This window comes from Pseudopipra pipra, chromosome 13 (genome assembly GCF_036250125.1).
Source record: "Pseudopipra pipra isolate bDixPip1 chromosome 13, bDixPip1.hap1, whole genome shotgun sequence".
Taxonomy (NCBI): domain Eukaryota; kingdom Metazoa; phylum Chordata; class Aves; order Passeriformes; family Pipridae; genus Pseudopipra; species Pseudopipra pipra.
In genome coordinates, this window is record NC_087561.1 from 3,256,065 (window position 1) to 3,275,480 (window position 19,416).

General features: G+C 42.3%; 1 protein-coding gene and 1 long non-coding RNA gene across 8 annotated transcripts in view; one reads left to right on the forward strand and one right to left on the reverse strand.

The window, feature by feature from the left end:
* LOC135421353 (5-hydroxytryptamine receptor 2A-like) overlaps window positions 1-19,416 on the forward strand; it is a 205,863-nt gene that overhangs the window by 42,794 nt on the left and 143,653 nt on the right. The window lies entirely within an intron of this gene.
* LOC135421356 (uncharacterized) lies at window positions 6,698-10,404 on the reverse strand. The gene is made up of 2 exons (XR_010433972.1): window positions 8,407-10,404; window positions 6,698-8,314 (listed from the first exon to the last, which is right to left on the reverse strand). It is a non-coding gene; the product is annotated as an uncharacterized LOC135421356 (long non-coding RNA).

Genomic DNA, 19,416 nt, shown 5'->3' on the forward strand with positions numbered 1-19,416 from the left:
CATGCAGGCTCACACGACCTGCAGCTTATTTTGGGTAAACAGATATAAATTCCTAAGGGGTTATTTCATCCAATGTTTACATTTTTCCTGAGGTTGGACCAACTCAAGTTATTGTGACTGTAAAGCAGCAAAACTGTGCAATGCCCTGGAAATGTGACCCTGAACATGTATGAGATTGTTATGTTGTTGTTTTTTTAAATTTGAAATTCCTTTCTGTGCCAAATATGGGTGCTGCAGTGTTGGAATGAAGCTCAAATCTGGCATGGTGACAGCTGTAGCTAGCTTTAAAGTATAAACCATCTCTATTATATGTGTTTAAAAGAAAATTATTGCAGTTGTGTTCCTGTGTATGTGGTCAAAGGCAGACTCTCATCACATGATGGTGTGATTTCACTGACAGGTATGGAGTTACTGTTCTTGTAACTTCAAACATGATGAGACCAGGGCTGGGCTTTAGGTACTCAAGAGATTGCACAATAACAGACAAGTTGTGTGTGCCTGAAGTGGCACAGAACTATCTTTAACTAATTGAGTGGCTGTTTCTTGTAGGTAGTGTCACCCACCACTGCCTCACCTCTGTAATGTAGGATAATGCACAACTGCAAAGGTGTGAAAAAACATAAATCCAGATTTGTACCTGTATGGTTACAGGGAGTAGCAGATAAGTTAAAATATTAGATATTACTGAGTGAAATATCTGTAGCTCTATGAACGGATTAAGAGTCTCCACAAGGCTCCAGTGATATGGGGGAGGGTGTGCAGACAGGGAGATGACTAAATATAATGTTAGAAGATAGCATGAACCAAATGCATAGCACTACTTACAATTTGAATTTTTGTGCATAGTTCCATATGGATTAAACACTCATTGAAATAAGTGCATGATGGATACTTGATAGAGGAAATCACGAAAAGCAGTGTATGGTGTCATGTATAAAGAGCACATTTAAATGCTTATGAAGGAGACAAAGGCTTCTTTGGGTAACAATCACAGTGGTTCTGCCTTCTGATGAGTGGCAGCCCAGTTTGGTACTGCCCTAACAGGGAAAGCTGAAGTCTGCAATGAAGGCAGCTGTGTGTGGTGATTCTGGAATCAGGATTTTATAGAATTTAGAGGAGCCAGCTAAAATGAAATACCAGCAGCCAGTTCATTTCCCATCATGTGAAGGCACTGCACTCTGCTGCACATCACCTTTCCAGAGACCTGGGTGGGAGAGAGAAGTGGCAGCAATTTGCTGCGGCAGAAAATCCTGGGAATGCTGGCTGTCAGGAGTCAGGACTGCACTGAGGAAACCCCACAGTTTTGTTGGTATATGTCATTACAATCAACCAATTAATATTTGCTCTTTTTCCTCTAGTTTTAAGGCCTGACCTAACACATACTTAATTTAAGCACTTACTGGTAACTGGATTGTGCTCTGTAAAGTGTTTGTGTATGAATTACTGAAGCATTCAGGTCTGGTTTCTTTTATCCCACATAGATCTCCAGTACTTCCTCACTGGATGTTGTTAGTGTGTTTTTCTCTTGAGCTGACACTAGAGAGGAAAAGCAGTGCTGGATCTTACCTGTAACCCAACAGTTCCTTGTCTGCAGTAACCACGGATGCAAATGAGATGGTTTATCAGTAGCTCATTTGCCATTCTTAATGTCAGTGTGCAGATGGCTTCAGGGAAAGGGGGTTTGTATACAAGTAATGCCTACATCTTGATTAATTCTAGACAAGCTCAAACAAAAGCTGCTTACCCTTTAATAATGCCACGTCTCTAAGCTCAGCAGCACATGCATGGCTTGGGGACAATGTGTGTGCCAGACCTGTGTGCAGCAAAGGAAGGGGATGAAATGTCCCCCTTCCTGGTGTGAGGGCATTGGAGCAACTCCTTTTAAGCTGTGTTTGTGCCTGTAATTAAAACTCTAAAAGACTTCTGGCTCTTCATTAGTGCCAGGTTTTGAAAAGGAGGGGAAAAGACAACTTGAGCTTGGTATGAAACCTTCAGGTCATCTTGTAGCAAATATAAGGTCAGATAGGTTTCAACCTGAATCATAGCTTTGAAGAAGGAGTAGACAAAGGCATCCACAGTTAAATGCAATTAAGAAGTTAGATTATGGCTAAGACAAATAAATTTAAAATTATACTCTGAAACCTGGTGTAAACTAGAGGAGAGAGGTAGGAGGAGGGGTTTGAATGCCAGAAGCAACCTGCAGTTACGTTTGAGAATTCTCTGCAAAACCATAAGGAAAATATAAAGAGGTGAACTCAGATCAATGTCAACTGTGTCTATGAAAACAGGCTTAAAAGAGTGAAAACATTCTAAGGAAAACAAGAACAAGTCAACAGTGCTAACCAGTCTGGTATGTAGTGATTGACAAGAGCAGGACAGAAAACCCTATAAACAGTTTTTATTTGGGATTATGCTTCATGTGTCCTCACTGTTGCAAATAAGAAATATTACTGTTGTTTGACAGACTCGCCATCTAGCAAAATATTTCCCAGCATATGAATAATAGCTTAGCAATACACTTGTGAATGAACAAATCAAGGTTGATGTGGTGGTAGTTTTCCTGTGAAAGTAAAAGGAATATTTCTGGAAAACCTATTAAATTCAAGGAGGCATCTTTTTATGTTGTAATTTCTGAAGAAGGCTAGCTTAGCAACATGGTTCCTTCTTGTTAAACAGGAAAAATGAAAATAAAACCTCAGTGGCTTGAAAGGAGAAGGCAGGTTTGCTCTAGCAGAGGATACATGAGGGAGGGTCACAGCTTTGTGTGCAGGGACACCTGGCAAGTTTCAATTGATCCCCTCACAGGATTTCAACTCATCTGTTGGTATTGTGCTCGTGTTTCTTATGGCACAAATGTTCAGGTGCTAAATAATTTGTATAGCATCAAAACTGGAAACGAGAAAAGACCTCTTGGTCTTTCTCCTGCTGCATAAAAGGCATATCTGTATGTTAGTGGGTTTTTTCCTGTTCTGATTAGGGAGATGATTTAATCATTTCCATTGAATGGCTTTTTCAGGGATGGGAAGAGATAAACCCCTGTAGCTTGCCTGACATTCATCCTTCTATTCTTCTTTGATTAATTTTCTCCATTTTTTTCATCTCTTATGTGTTCTAATTCCTTTCTGCAATCCCCTCGAAGCATTTAGCATCCACTGCATGATTGCTCTGTCCACACTTATGTGTTCTGCTCTCTTTGCATAGTAATCTCTACAGCCTTGTAATCTCTGTGGATGCCTAAACTAAACAACTAATTGTGTTTATCTGCAAACTGCTCTGATGACTTGGTCTACTGAAAAAGAGCATTAAGAGCAGGTGGTGAGCTGTGATTGCTGTTTCTGATTGGAGAAGAATTATGCATGTCTTTATTTTTATTATCTCCTTCCTCTGTCTTCCCACCTGCTGTTGGCTCTGGTCTCTGTTGCAGCAGGGCCTGCCTTTTTTCCTCTTTCTTCACTCAGGCATGGAGTTAATGCTGCAGAGGGGCCCTGGTTCTCAGCTGCTGTACTAATAGCACGATTGACATTGAGTACTAGGGCAAAATGTTGACTGAGAACCCGGACAAGACATAATTGCATGAATTAATGAGGGAGGGAAGGATTAAAATTATGCTCCTAGCTTCCAGCCATGCCAAATATTTTGAGAGCAGTATTTTTACAAGAAGAATGAGAAAAATGCTAAACAACTGAGGTGCCCGAAGGATTTGGTGGTTAACTCAAGACTGGGTACTCTCCTTCCCTCTCAGGGAAAATCAGCTTTTTTTGGCTGGATTTCCAATGTCATCTGTTCCAAGATGTGAGCAGACAGGGCTCACTACTTAGAGGTTGCTTGCTGGGATGCTCTAAATCCACAGCAGAGCGAAAGGTCAGTGTTCTTCATGCTGCTGAGGTTTGGCACAGAAGAATCTGCTGCGCAGAGGATTGCCCTCACTGTGCCTGCAGCTCCAGGAAATCACGGTTATCTGGGGGCCACCTGCAGAGTGCCAGTGGGAATCCTCCAGAAACAGAGCCAGAGATGCCTGATGAAAACATGAGAGTTAATTGTTATTACATTTCCTTTGATGGAAGGACTGTCTTGAGATCTGGCTCAGTCCATAGGAAGAGGTCATGGCTCCAGTCCTGTTGGGTTCCTTATGTGCAGAAGACCCAAAATGTAAAGCCTGGGAAAGGCTTTGTAACTCTCATTGCCTTTAGACCTTGGTAATGCTTATGTCAGTTTTCTAAAGGGTCTTACCTTACTAAATCAGCTCCTCAGGAGTATGGTATGCTGTGCAAGTGTTTGCTGTTGCTTGGTAAGTCCCTGGTGAGCTATGAGCCACAAAACAAAATGACACTTAAGGGTCGAAATCCATCTTACTTTCCTTAGGGTTAAATGCATGACCCTGTGTTACAGTTTTAGTGAGATTTAGTTCCCCAAAATTCAGGAACGTTTGCATGATCAAAAAGGCTGCCCTGGTCTGCACTGCGTATCCAAGTGGGAATGTGACATCTTGCTGGTGTTGTTATCCCCAAGTTTTTTTCTTTGCAAGCAATCCAACTCTCCCTCTATTCACAGTTTTGCTGCCAAGGACCTAATTCTGGACTGGTTTTAAATTTTTCTCTCTTGTCTGATTTGGATGTAAGTGGGGCAGTTTGTTTTTGGGCAATGAAGCCAAAAATACAGATGACTTGATTTCAAATACTCTGCATTTGTTTTCTGAAGTGCATTTTTATCTCCAGAAGGAGGAGCACCTTCATGCTTTAACAGAAAGAGAACATGGAATCCTGGAATAATTTTGACTGGAAGGGACCTTAAAGATCATCTAGTCCAACCCCCCTGCAATGAGCAGGGCCATCAGATGTATCTAGTTGCAGAACAGATAGCACTTCAGAGCTGTATTTTTTAAGGTATACACAAGCATCCCACTACTGTTTTAAGCTGAGTATTCAAAGTATTCGGTGAGCCCCTGGGAGAGGAAGAGCTTCTCATTCGTAACCACCTGCAGCCACCTTTGGGCTTTTTGCATGAACTCAGGCAGCTGACAAAGATGTTTCAGTACTTTCAAAAGGTGAGCCAGAATCCACTTCGCTTCGTTGCAGCCTCAGCTTATTTTAAGCTTTCTTTTTTTCTTTTAGTAAAGAAAAATGTGTTCTAAATTAACATGCACTGTAGTAACTAGGTTCTTTTGATGAGGGAACAATCAGAAAATTGCATATTAAGACAATAAAAGAAAATATAGTGTCCCTTACATACTTTGCAAATCTAATGAAATTAATTTTACCGGTTTCAGTTTTAAAACACAGTGAAAGAATAGCTGCAGCAAGACTGTGCAGTGCATCAGGAGGAAAGGTGATGGCACATCTGAGCTGCAGACACTTTAATGCTCTGCTCCCAGGAGGGAGCTGCATGTGGCAAAGCATTGGCTTGAATGGACCAGTTGCTTTTTAAATAGTGGTTTGTGCCTTTGTACGGCCACAATGGGCAGCTGTGACTGATGGTACATGAGGAATAGGAGTGGGGTCGTGCCACTACAGTGGGCCAAAAATGTCAGCTGGGAGTCCTTTGTGAGCAGAAGAGCAGCTCAGGAAAAGGATGAGCGATGGGAGAAGAAGGAACTGGACCTCACTCTCGGGCCAAGGGGCTGACAGGCAGACTGCATGTAGATGGGGAGATGAGATGGAGGATAGCTTCTCCAGGAATTGGGAGAAGCCAAAATTCCCTGGGGTCCCACTGGAGAAAATGACCAACTAAAAAAATTCTTGAACACGTGCAGCTTTTGCTGCTGCTGCTATGGTTTGATTTGGTTTGGGAAGCCAGGTCTTGCCAGGGCATGCACAGTTGCTTCTTACAGATGGGAAACAGAGAAATGGAGGGGCTCTTGTCAGCAGTGATTGTTTCAGATGCTTTTTTCTGTACTTGTTGCCTTTGTTTCACTCCTGTTTCCAGTGGGAGTGTGCAGAGGGTGATGGGTGAATGCAGGGCAGTGGATCCATGAGCAGGGGCACTGCAGGTACCCTGGGGACACCCACAGCCCGTGTAGCTCAGGAACATCCCACAGGCTCCTGAGAGGAAGCCAAGGGAAGCCTGCAAGTACTCAGCATGATGCACTTGCAGCATCCAGTAATACCAGTAGTAAAGGGGTTTTCTGAGTCAGAGGATTTTGTGTAATCCCAGTTTTTGGAGCATGGGAGCTGCTGAGCTGGATCAGACCTCTGCTCTGCCTTGACCTGGTCCTGCTTGGTCTCAGAGACCTTTCCTTCAGGGGGAGCACAAGAAGCTTGCTGCAGGGAAGGATGTAATTTCTGACATAGAAGTGTCTAAAATGAGATGCACAGCCTGTGCAGATGGGAAGAAGCTAAGAATGAAACTGGGCTGGGCAGCAGGATGGAAACTTGGCACCACAGCTGCCCAAGGAAACCTTCCCAGGCCACTGCATTGGAGTGAGCCTGGTCCAGCCTCTGGAGTCTGGAATATTTTCTGTCTAGAATTGACGTGAACAGGGAAGATCAGGGTTCAAATGCTCGCAGTACTGCCTTTGTTTCCAAGAGGACTTTCAAGAGAAGGCCAGTGATGCTGATGCCACATCAGCTTTTCATTAGTGACTCACTTAGCACTGGGAATAAACAGAGAACTGAATCAAGCTGGGCCTGTCTTGGACTTTTCCCCTGAATCCTATTTTTATCTACAGAAATGCAAATCAGAAGTACTTTGCTGAAACTAGTGAGGTACTTTATAATTTATTTGTCAAATTGGTGGCAAATTTCTGAAGCACATGGTTCCAAAAGTATAAGATCTGTTGCTGCTAAATATCTACTCCCTCTGGACAGAGAAGGTTATTCAGAAGCACCCGAGGATGTGATGAGCTGCCAGGACTGGGAATGTCAGTGAGGCAGACATGAATGATCTGGGCTTTCCAAGAAATGTGAAGGAAAAAAATATTTACTATCATTAAAACAACAAAGTTGACATATTAAATAATCAGCTTAGGAAAATCCATTTTATGAAGGGTCTGTTTCTGGAAGTTAGGTGTTAACATTTGCTAATAAAAGGCTGAGTATGGGAAAATCATGAAACATTGCTGTTATAATTATGAAAGAAAATCAAGCAGTGTCTGTAAAGTCAGCTGTGGGCTCCAGGTCAGCACTGATGCTGAAATAAACAGTCTCAATATTCTCAGGTTTTCACTTGTGTCTATGCTCTACTCCATCCTGTGTGCTCACACAAGCAGCAAACTGAATTGAGAGGCTGATCAAAGTCAAAAGTAGCTTTTATTCCATGAGAGGCTTTTTTAATTTTTGTTTACTCCTAAAACTCAGAACGAACCTCACACACATGGTGCATAACGCTGTGTGTTTTGGGAATGCTGGTGGCTTTATACTTTCATATCCAGGGGTACATAATTTTTCTTAGGTGTTTGGCAGATGCCTGGCACTTGCCAGCAGTGCTTGTTCCCAGTGCCCTGTGCTGTGCTTCCCTCCCCAGCTGTGATTTGGAAGCTTTCTCTGAGTACCCGATAGCTTCTCCCGTTAGTGAAATGTGGGTTGCTCTGAAAAGCAAATTATGCCGTGAAATAATACTTCATAGCAATCCTCAGTACTAAGCCTTTTACAAGCTGTCAATATTTAGGATTTGTCTGTATGTAGAGGCTTAGTTTTATCTGCAAGTGAGGCCAGATAAGAAGAGAATTTGTGAGCACAAGAGAATGAGTGGGCTGGTTGATGTGCTCAGAGAGCTCTGCTGTCCCTGCTCCTGCTTGCAGCACGGCACCAGGTAAGGGATAAGGTTTTCCTTCTGTCCAAGGTGGTTGTCAAGATGTTTTGAGATGTGAGTTGACTGAAAGAGGAGGCAAAGCACAGGTTAGTGTAGCACAGAGTGTAGCAATCATCTTCTCAGGATCTAAATCGTTCATGGTGTTTAGCCCTCTGCCTATGGCTGTGTAGTTTTAACATGTGGAATAACTGCTATTTGGGCTACTAAGTTTGGTTTAGGAATGTAGAAAAGAAGACTAGACTGACACCTTTCTGTTAGCAATTTCTTCTCTGCGACTGCTTTTATGTCTGTTGCTCTGGTGCTTGAGATCTTCCATTGTGATGTCTAACTTAGCACCAGGATTACCTGGGGTGAAGAGATATGTGTAGGAATTGTACCATCCTGAATTTTGCTCTGTCCAGGAACTCAGTTTTTCCGTCCTCACCCTCTGCTTCCTGCAGGCTGTGGCCTTACAGCCTGTTGTAGCACTGTGAGAGCCCTGAACCTCACCAGGCTCATGGGGAGGGCTGTTGCATCCAGGGTGTGGAGTAGCAGCATTGGTTGTGCTTCCTTCTTAATTAGAATAAGCCTGTGAAACAGAAATTCTCTATGAATGACCTATGCTCTCAATATAACTGTTTGAGGGCTAGCACCTCTCCCCCAAGAGATTTATTTCTTTACCATTGGTTGAGCTTTTCTGTCTCTTTAAGGTCAGTCATTGTTTACTGAAGTGTCTCTTCATCATCTTCTATCACTTGTGTTGTGTCATTTTATTCAGGTACATTTCTAATGGTTGTTGTACCCAGCTGATGCCCTTGAAGTTATTAATTTGGCTCTGTGTCTTCCAACATTTCACCATTTGCTGGAGTGCTGATAACTTCATACAACCTGTCCTGTCCTCTCCTTGCTGCCTCTGGAATGTTATTCTTTCTGCCTTTTACAATATATATGCCAGCAGCCTTTTGCCAGACACTGGTACTGATGCCTGGTGAAACAGGAGAAAATACAGTTCTTTGAAATAATAATGCCTGTTTTATGTTTTTGAGTGTAAAATACACTTACAGGCAAACATACTAGTACTTTGCCTTCTTATAATTGATAGCTATACCAGTTTTGGCTGTTTTTTATGTGACAGGGAGAGATTAATTACCTGTTTGTACAGCACAGTTCTGGAGGCAGTGGGTTACTTGGCTGCAGGGCAAAGCCCAAACAGGATTAAGTCATGCAGGGTGAAAAGTCTCCTGGGGATGGATGTATCAAGGAGAACAAATGTGGAGGTGGGAACGGTGGGTAAGAGTGGAAGGATGCATAAAAAGTTTCTCTCAGATCAGTCACTTGCGAGGGTGGCACCTGCACATATCCCGTCTCTCCCTTTGGTTTCTCACCGAGGTGTGGGCTTAAGAAAGGATGTGCTGTAGCAAAGAGCTGTGGGGCTGCATCTCTAAAACTCAGGGTGGAGAGAAATCCACTCAGAAGGGTAGAGGCATGGCTGTGTGTGCTGCACCTTGGGGAAAGGCTGTCAGTTTTGAGGTAAAGTATCTGTCAGAAGAAAAGCTGAAGCAAAACTGGAAAACTGTCTAACCTGTCTGCATGCAGCCCAGTGTGCACTGTTGTTAACAAGCACTTTTGTGACGGGCAGGGAGGGTTGATTAACAACAGAACATGTGGACAAAGACCACAGAACAGACCTGACAGTGCTGCTTCCCATGCTTTGCAGAGGACAATTGAAGCCTCCAAATGTTTTTACAGAGGTCTGGAGATATCTAATAGGCTTGGCACAGTGGAGTTATAAAATTAGATTAATTAATTTTCATTGTAATAAGTTTTGCTCTATTAAAAAATGTCTGAAATTTTGTTAATGGTAAAGATACATGTTATGAGACATGCCAATGCTACATCAGGAATGCAACCTCTGCATTGACAGCTCTGACAGGTGACAGGGGCTGCCTACACCAATCTTCTGTGCGAACAGTTTGTGTTGAAATGGGTAAAGAAGCACCAAGTGAGCTCAGTTAATAAAAAGTAAATGCTCAAAGCTGAGCAGGCTCGTTTTTGCTGGAACAGTTTAAGGCCTATTCATACAAACAGCTCAAATGGATGGAGAACAATACAATCTCTTGGTGACAAGCTGTTGGGGCAGTGCTGGGCCACAGCTTCAGGTGGGAGAGGACACCCTTGTCCTGTCAGAGAAACTGGATTATCAGTTGCCTTTTCTGTGTCCACCCTGCTAATAGCAATCCTGTTAGTAGTGTTCCTGTGCTGTTAAGATTAGTGTTTGGCACAATGATGTTAGTGGGTCTTGGATGCAATTCTGCAGCTTGTTACAACAGGGGTTGGAGTCTTTTTGTTGTATTGCACGTTTAAGCAGAAGCTCCTTACAAGCCATATACCCCCATGACATTAATTTCATTGCTTTTTTTAATGCTCCTCAAGAGCAGTCACTTTAATTTTACATATGTTGTCATTGGAGTATAAATATCTATATCAATGTGGTTGCAGGAAAAATTGAGCTGTAGTACCTCTGGAGGAATATAACTCCATAGAGACTCAGAGTAAATATTTCTTGAAGTCCATTGAAGTTATTTCACTGCTCTAATCGAAGATTTTCTGCTCATGGGTTTCAATAGTTATGCAAAAAAATCAAAAATCACCATGGTGTGTCTCTGGCCTGTTGGATAAGAAGAAAGAAGCTGCTAAGCATTAGTACATATAGCTATATATATATATATTTGTATATATATATTAGTATGGGTATACTAACATATATATTAGTATATATAGCTATATATATTTTTATATATATTAGTATGTGTATACTAATATATATATTAGTATATATAGCTATATATATATATAATTTAGTTGTGTTCTTATGGCAAATTTAGCACTGATGTGGGATCCTTTTTACATGGTGTTGGAATATTTGGTAGGTAGAATCTTACCTTTTATTTTCCCAAATGACCTGTTTTTTGTTTGCCTGAATTTACTACCTAAAATACTCTTTAGATAGTAAATTCTGGGTGACTTTTCCTGCTGCTCTCTGTCTGTTCTTTCCACTGAAATACATAATTCTAGAATTAAAATTTCTCATTTCTGCTGCCTTGGGGGATTGTTGCTCTGTCCTGAAGGCAGTAGTGGAAAAAACTTTTTATTAGGTCTGTACTGGCATTATTAATTAATTCTAGCAGTGGAAATGAGCCAGCATACCAGGGCTGACAGGCCTCTCTCGTGCTGGCTTGTGGAAGGAGGTGAGAGTCTGCTCGTGCTGCTACATGCTGGTTATTCTTTCTGTACAGGGGAACCTGCTTTTATTTCTGTGTTGAATGAGAAGTTGCTGAATGTGCACAGCTGAGGTTGGATAGAGCAGAACAATTTTAGTGAAACCTGCTGGTACAAACCTGGGGCAGGCAACGGGTATGGCCACTGTTTTCAGAGCTGCCACTGAAATAGCAAGTTTCCTCCTTGGATTTCAGCTGGATTTCCATGGCTGTCTGCAAGTGTGTCGTGTTTGAGCTGGGTGGTCTATGACCACAGAACTCCAGAATGCTGCTCTGTGTGGTTGGCTGAACTTTACGTAATTAGGATTGGCTTAACTTTACATTGGAAGTGTCCTAGAGCTTGGGATAGGGCACAGCTTGCCATGGAAGCCATCTCCAGGCTGAAATGGGATGTTTGTCTGATGTTTCTGTCGTGTTGTTTTGGAATGGCAGGACTCAAGCTTTGGCTCATAGTACTGTGTAAGGCACAAGCAGAAAGAAATAGAGCAGCTTGTAGGGAGCTGTGGTAGGAAGTGAGAGAATCACATACTTGAGTAATTCATTAGGTGATTCATCCTGTGCTTTGGATCTGCAAGAGGAATTAGTACTTCTCCTTATGCAGTGGAGGGAAAAATTAATTCAGAGTTTCTAGAACAGCATAAGAAGTGACTTTGAAGCTTTGTCAAGTGTTCCTGTGATTTAGTAATCCAGTACATGGGGGCAGTTTACTGAGGGACTGTCTTGAATGAAATCATCTTTATCAGCACTGAAATCTACTTATGGAAAGTTGTGAGCAAAGCCAAATATATGCCCCCTTCTAGGTTCCTCTTTGATATTGCCTTCAGTAAGGTGCTCAACAAATATAAAATACAGTAGTCTTGTTTGAATTAAGTCCAAGGATGCAGGTTGACTTCAGATGGTGACCTTTTTAGCTGCTGGCAAAAGATGTTGCATTTCTTTACTGGAACAGGCAGCAATGTAGATCAATTGGCACAGAGGTCTCTACTTCTCAAAAAGGAGAAACTCTTATGTGTGCAAGAGAAAATCTTTCCAGTTCATTAACAAAGGAAGGATGGACCTCTTGGTCAGACTGTTGGATCACTCCAGCTAATATTGACTCTCTCAGTGGTACAGATTGGGGTATGGTGTCCTTTCATCTCTCTAATATTGCAGCTGTACCTTCCTCCTCTGTCTGAAGCCATGGTTCTAATCTTTCTCACTTTCAGGAGGTCCCAGAAGAATCATCAACATAGTTTCAGATACTTTTTGACTGTACTTCTTAATCTGTCACTCCCTGTGTACACAGGGCCTTATTTCTGAGGGTATCAGGTCCTCATTGTCTTAATTTCCCTGTTTGAGACTAAAAGGTTTGTAGTTTTGGAAAACTACAGAGTGAAATCACTGAAGTAATTGTGTGCTTGAACAATCATTTGAAAACATAAGTCATCCTTAGTCAATAACTGTGTGCATGCTTTTTGTAATATATTTGCAAAGCAACTTTAAATAATGTAGCTTCAACAGTCTCAGGCTTTTGTACACGATGATCCTGAGTGAGCTTGGGCAGTGTCTCTATAGTTTTATAGACAGTTTTCCAGCCTTTTCTTTATGTTTGGTTGGGTTTGTTTGTTTTTTGTTGTTTCGTTTTGTTACTTTCTTTTGTTTTTGTTTTTTTGTTTGTTTTGTTTTGTTTGTTTGTTTTTGAGTGTTTGTTTTTTGAGGGGCTGTCAATTTTGCTGGGTTATCTTCCACTTTTATTCCTAGAGAGCTTTATTCACAGCTTCTCCAGCTGTTTCCAAGTGCCATCTGAACCCCATCCATGCAGCCAAGCTCCTGCTTTCTGCCCACAGATCTGCCTGGCTGCTGCCTCCAGCAGGTCCTTTCTGTCCTCAACCAGCCCTTAGAAGAGAGGCAGTCCTTGAATCCTCCTGCTTCTTCAGAGAAGCCAAGGCTTCTGTTTGTCTTCTGGCAGGAATTGTGCTCCCTCCAACTTGACTTACTAGTTAATTCCCTGCTCCTCTTCTGTCTCTGTCATTCCTCCTTGACGCCCTTTCTGCCTCTGCCTCTGTTGGATGATGGTTTACAGTGCAGGTTTTATAAAGAAGATTTTGAGGTATTAAACACGTTAACACATGAAATGTGTTGTACCTATTTAGTTTTTGACCTTAGGGAAATTTTCTGAAGATGAAGGCTGCTTGCATAATAAAGTTATGATGATAACAATATCTTACCAAGGAGGGAACAGGTCTAATATCTGCTGTCTGGGGTTGTAACTCTGAGTGTGACTTGCATTAGATTTTGGTGCAATTTGACAAGTTTTATGCTGATTCACTTTGCATATGGGAGAGCTGAAAACTATTCATGCCAACCTGAGTGTGCAGGATGTGAGTCACTGCCTGATGGTCATTGCCTGGTCTGGCTAAAGAAGGATATTTTCTATGATCTGAGCCTGTGAATCTTTGAAAATTACCCTTTTACATATTCATGAAAATTTACCTAAATTCATTGCAGCTTTGTGCTGAAAGTAAATTGTGTTCTAGGAAGTGCCATATGGCCTGTGCTTTTATATTTGAACAATTACTGCATGAAAATTATAAAGCCCCAAAACCTGTTCTCAAACCATTGGAAGAAATAATCATTTAACTGCCATGGTGACCATGTAAGAGCTGTGTGTGATCCCCTGCAGGCTTCTTCAAGTCTCTCTTCAGGAGCACATCAACATGTGGCCCTGAGCTGCTGTCTTTTTTGGGGGTTTTAACTCATCTCTGATGATGCTCCTTGAACAATGGTCTGGGTGTAAGGAGCAGAGTGTGCCAGCTTATTTTTTGTGGAGAGCCAAAAGGGGGTGTTGTATGAGCCAAAAAGGGGTGTTGTGTGATGTGTAATGATGGGCCAGTTCTTGGGATGACCCACTTTGTGATACTGGAGTTATTGCCCTGAAACCACCATCGAAGTCTATCCCTTCTGCTTGCTCCACGCAGCTCTGCTGTACTGCCAGGCAAAGATCAATTTTAACACGTCCATGCCATGGGCAAGAGACTCTCAAGCCTCTTCTGGTTGTTTTGATTAGGCTGCATGCAGAGCTTTTTGGAGACACAGCTACATTAGCTCTTGGAAAATATTCTGCCTCAGGGATGAAGTCTCCTCCTGATTGGCATGCAGCAATATTTCCTGACAGTGTGACTATAAACTATATCAATGAGTGACTGGAAAGTCACTGTGATAGATGCTGCTGTATATTCAAATGTGCTCAAATTTAATCTAGACCTTGCTGGGGAAATAGACATCATCATTCCTAAAGAGACACTAGACTAGGAAACCAGTTTCCCTGAATGGTTTTAAAGGAGCTAATTTCTTGTTGAACATCTGTCCCTTTGGGTGATTGGCAGTGGTTAGCACAGGTTTTCAGTGAATATTGTCTTCATAGGCAGTGTGGAGCTGGAGCAGACCTGCAGCATCAGGCTCTAAGGTAACATTCCCATTTTCTCTGGTAAAGAAGTGAATATTTTGTAATTGCAGATCAGCATGAGATGCTGTATTTTTTCTTCTTTTTTTTTTAAGATTAAGGAAAAAACCCACATACCTCTATGTTAAGAGCATTAATTAGTCACTGGATGCAAGCCATAAGTGTAAAATACTAATATTGTTCTTCTGGAGAGTATATCAGCTAGAACTGGCCAAGTATTGAAGTGTATGTTTGCCTTTTCTCCCATGAAGTAATTCATTAGAGTAATTAGTATTTGAAATCTCCTACAGAGATGTACATGGAGGAGGAAAAGAGGGCTTTGGCTTAAAACAATCTTTGTGAAAATCTTTTTTCCAGCTGGCTCTATTTTCAGTTCTTTCTTCCACTCAGACTTGCTTCTTCGCTTTCAATTCTGATACTGGTAAATTGTTCAGTAAAAGCACTAATGTTCTGTTACAGCACAGACAGATGATGAGAGAAAGCATGTTTCTACCTCTCCCTGCTTATTTCTGGGGTGGCAAGCTAAATAGTTGTTTCCTTGCAGGCATGCAGGGAGCTGAGGAGAAGCAGGAAGGGGAAGCACCACCTGGCATTCCCACTGTGCCGGCTGAGCTTGGGGTGGGTGATGCACAGCTGTGAGCAGGGTGTCCTGATAGTTTGTTTTCTCCTCTTCTGGCTCAGGATGACTCACAGTCACCTCTCACATGGCTCTCCCAGCAATCAGCCTCTTCTGAAGCTCCCTCCTCACCCAGGTAGCTGTTTCTCCCTCGGAGTTTTGGTAACTGGCTCCCTTTCTCTCCTATCCCTGCCCAGCCATTGCAGATGCCTCCCCAGCAGCCCACTAGGCTGGAATGGAGTCCTTCCATCCACTTTGAACTGCAGCTTCAAAGGTGTAGTGGCACTACCACATCCTTTAAAGGACATAAGAAAACTTTTTAGGTTCTAAAACATTTTTAGATTCTAAAAGCTTTCCACAAAGCCGTCCTCGGTGAGCCTGGATGTGACAGTCGTAGCACTCCAGGGAGAAGGGATGGGATGAAGTGTTGCTATGACATGAGCACTGTGACACTGTTCTCTGCCATGGGGAAGGATGCTGATGTTTTCTCCCAGGATTGGCTCTCCCTCTGTGTTCTGCTCAAAGTGGTGCAGGGGCCATAGCTGTGAGACAGGCTGTGCTTATATATATATTTAATACAATCTCAGGCACCAATTTTCGATCTGTGCTGCCTCTTAGGCTCAGCTTTTCACCATCTGCTCACCTGCAGGCCAAGGCAGAGCAGGATCTCTGCTCCCTTCTTCCATGCCCTGATTTCAAATCATGGTGAGGGCTGGCTTCTGTACTGCAGACTTTGTTGTGTGTATTTCTCTGAATAGCTTTCTGCCTCTCAAGTGGGTCATGCAGGCACATAGGAGACTCTCTGCAGGAAGAATGCTAAAAGATTATTGTTTCAGTTAAAAAAACCCCAAATAAACCACCAAACTTTCCCTTCCTGCTTTCATCAGACTGCATTTTCTTTGGGATGCTTAAACTAGAATTGCAAATGCAGCTCGGGTCTGGATTTTCTCCCATACCAACAACAGCCTGGTCTGCAGAAGGTCAGCTTGTTTCAAAGGGTGTTCAGGTGTAAATGCTTTGGCAGGTGCTTGGACAGGTAACTTGTATTGGCTGTGAGTTTTAGTTCACTCAAACCAGCTGGAAAAGCCACCAGTGTGTGAGAGAGGGATAGAGGCTACACTGAAAAACTCACAAGAACATTTTCTGCATTCAGGATGTTTTGGGCAAAAGGAATTTTTAACAGCAGACAATTTAGGAAGAAGAGACTTGCAGTAACATACCCAGAATCCAAGACAATGGCTCACTAAACAGGTATTTTCAGTTGTGCATTTTATTTTCTTGTGTGTGTGCATCCTTCGATATCTCTAAGAATTTAGTGATTAGGGTTGGGGGAGGGAGAGATTTTGGGTGTCTAATGTGGGTAAGTAATGATAACTGAAATTTCTGTTGCTGCTCCAGCAGTGGTCAGACATCCTATGAACAGTTCTGGAATAGCTCTATGGGGTGTGAATCTGGGTCTGCACTTGGTGCTGTGTAAATGGTTTTCTGCTGCAAAACTCTCTTTTTGTGTGTGTGTGACCATTACTTTTTGAGACCATATGCCCTAAACAAGCTAAATCTATGTAGAAATGTGAATTCAGAATGTTTAGTGCTTATTGAGTTGGAATAGTGCAAAGATTAGAGGCTCGACAGAAATAGTGGTTCAAAGTTTCAGTCCCTTCTCAGGTGAGGGATTTACACAAATGCTGATGGGACGCCACAGCAGGGGAGCAGCAAACTCCAGGAGTAAATTGGCATCTTTGTAGCCAGCCCTATTCAGGAAGTTTTGGTGGTGTGAGGTGCTGGTCCTGGAGCACCAAAGGCAGCGGCTCCACCAGAATGTGCCTGCAGAAATGGGCCATCTCCCCTGACCTGACATGGGGATAACCAGATAGATGGATTTAGTGATGGACCTTCCTCACCCTGGACTTCTGTGCTTGCAGATCCCTCAGCAAGAAACTTCAATCACACAGCTATTTTGTACCCTAATCAACTTTTCCTTGCTGCTTGGAGAACAGCAGCTGTGGGGGTTACTCACTGAGTGAATCATAGGAAAAATTAGTAGTTGTCTTTATGAATTATCCCCTCACCCGCTTACCAGATTTCTGGTTGGGCTTTTTGTGTTTTGTTTTGCTTTTTTTTTTTTTTTTTTTTTTTTTTCTCTTTCTCTTTTTTAGTTGTGTTTAACATTAATACAAATGTCTGGGGAAGTCCTGGTGATTTAGATGCTTGTATAAATTTGCCCTTCTCTGTGGTACTTTAGCATTTTGTTGAGTTATTGTACAGTGTTGAAATGAAATGTGTTTGGGGGTTTTATATATAAAATAGACTGCTCTGTTAAAAGAAAACAAGAGCATTGTGAACCATTTTTCTTTGTAAACCCTCTAGTTTTTCCCAAGCTGTGGCTGCATTTCTCCTTCACCCTGGCTTTTTCCTACATGGCAGAGTTGCATTTAGACTTGGAGCAAACTGCAGACCCCCTGCTCACCCTCAGAGAAGCATCTTCAGGTGCTTCTCAGTCTGGTTACAGAAGATGAAGGTGTAACTTCCCACTCCTGTGTAGCCACAGGGATGGACATGCCTGACACTTGGTGTGATTGTTCAAAGGGAGCAGAGGACCAGTGCGCTGTGAGAACTTCTCAAATCCATCTACCAGGGGTGTGTTGCTGTAACAATGTGCCAGCTGAAAAGTTTCAATGGCTTGCTGTTGGCCAGGTGGATTTTCAGAGACCTGAAGTCTAGCTCTTGAAATCATTAGATGTAAAAAGAAAATCAAATACCAATCGTGAGCTTATACAGGCTGGATAAATGTTAAAACCAAAACCAAAACAATTTTTATTTTATTTAACGACAAAGAACTTTGAATTGCTACGGGGCTATTTTTGTGTTGTGGGGGGTTCCCCTCCCTCCCCCCCCCCCCCCATTGCTTTACATTGCTAAAAATTTTATTATTTTTCCTTTATTTAATTTTTAAAGTACACTTGAAAGTCTTGCCCTTGCGTTTTCGCTTCCTGGGTGTTGCTGCCCTCCCTTCCCAGCTCCGTTAGAGCAGAGGCATTTCTGGGTTGAGCTGAGCTGCTGCCACCCCTTTCTTCACCTCCCTGAGCAGTGGCACTGCTGCCTTGCCCTCGCTGTCATCACCACCCGTCTCCCTCTGCTGCTGGGGATGGCAGAGGCCCAGGCAAAGCTGGCAGAGCTGTGAGCCTGGATGCTGCTCTGAGCGCACTGCAAGGAGCTGACCTGAGGAGACAGCACAAACCAGTGGGATTTCCAGCTGACTGCCTGCCCCGCCTGTTTCCATGGGTCTTGCTGGTAGTGGTTTTATCTGCTGCTTAAATATTTAATTTTCCAATTGAGCTGTGATTCAGTACGAGGAAAGATGCCTTCTGGAAGAAGTTAGGATGTGCCACGCCAAGTACTGTCCTGGCTGTTTACAAGGAGCACTTTTGGTTGACCACAATCTCTCAGAGCAAAAGAGATTAACAAAAACTAATTAATTTTTTTTTTTTCAAGATTTGAGCCACATAAATAAACAGTTGATATAGCTTTTCTGAGAAGTGTGAAGTGATGCATTTACTTTCCCTTGCAATTTTTGAATGTCTGGGATATGTGGCTGCTCCTTTTAGTGAACCCTGAAGCAACACAAATGCTCCAGGAAATGTTAAAACACAGTAGTTGTGGTGAGCTGAGTGTTGCCATTATCCACTCCATGAGTTTTAAAAGGTGGCTGTCAGAAGTGCTTGTCTTCATCGCCAGCTGGCAAGATAAATGCAACCTCTTAAATGTTTCTTGGTTGCTTTTGGGTTGATGGATTTTATTTTTTTAATTTGCTTGCTGGGTCATTATTTATTTATGTTTAGCAAGGGAAAAACGATGATGCTAAACCAATTGTTGGTAAATGTAAGTAACTTTTTCAGGGAGAAACTCCATTCCTTTGAATCTCATATTCTTGCAGCAGGACATGGCAGTTTTGTACACTGCCACAGTGTGTTTTGCTGATCTCAGAAATTGTCCTGCCACTGCAGATACTGCTGTAGATGCTGAAATGATGCACAAACTGCAGATATTATAATGATACATGATGAGGTTTATCTTTTCACTTCTTGCCTTGGGTTTTAATCTAACCAAGTATATCTGGGAAAGCACTGGAAATAGATAACCATCAAATCTTAATTTTTCGGGTTAAATTTCCAGGACATGAAGGTAAACAGCTGGGATTTTCTGGTTACACCATTTTCTTCTTGTCTTTTTTTGAGTGCCTGGGGACAGAAAGGTAGTGTTCACTGCCCTACAAAATGCTTCTTAAGTGTGAATCACAGTTATGATTTATTTTTAAATACACTGATGTACAGGTTAAGTCAGAACTGGTCTCCTGC